This window comes from Austrofundulus limnaeus, unplaced genomic scaffold, assembly GCF_001266775.1.
Source record: "Austrofundulus limnaeus strain Quisiro unplaced genomic scaffold, Austrofundulus_limnaeus-1.0 Scaffold12844, whole genome shotgun sequence".
NCBI lineage: Eukaryota > Metazoa > Chordata > Actinopteri > Cyprinodontiformes > Rivulidae > Austrofundulus > Austrofundulus limnaeus.
The window spans coordinates 1-279 of NW_013965246.1; the positions used below are offsets into that span (position 1 = coordinate 1).

The following is a 279-nucleotide window of genomic DNA, read 5'->3' on the forward strand; positions in this document are numbered from 1 at the left end:
CCAGGTACCAGGTAATAAAACACACAGTTCATCCAGGTAACAAAACACACAGTCCATCCAGGTACCAGGTAACAAAACACACAGTTCATCCAGGTAATAAAACACACAGTTCATCCAGGTACCAGGTAATAAAACACACAGTCCATCCAGGTACCAGGTAATAAAACACACAGTTCATCCAGGTACCAGGTAATAAAACACACAGTCCATCCAGGTACCAGGTAATAAAACACAGTTCATCCAGGTACCAGGTAATAAAACACACAGTTCATCCAGGTA

At 41.9% G+C, this 279-nt stretch overlaps 1 long non-coding RNA gene across 1 annotated transcript; it reads left to right on the plus strand.

Annotated features, from left to right (window-relative positions):
• Window positions 1-4: 4 nt before the first annotated feature.
• Window positions 5-279, plus strand: LOC106512768 (uncharacterized). Its single transcript, XR_001309720.1, has 2 exons — window positions 5-68; window positions 126-279. It is a non-coding gene; the product is annotated as an uncharacterized LOC106512768 (long non-coding RNA).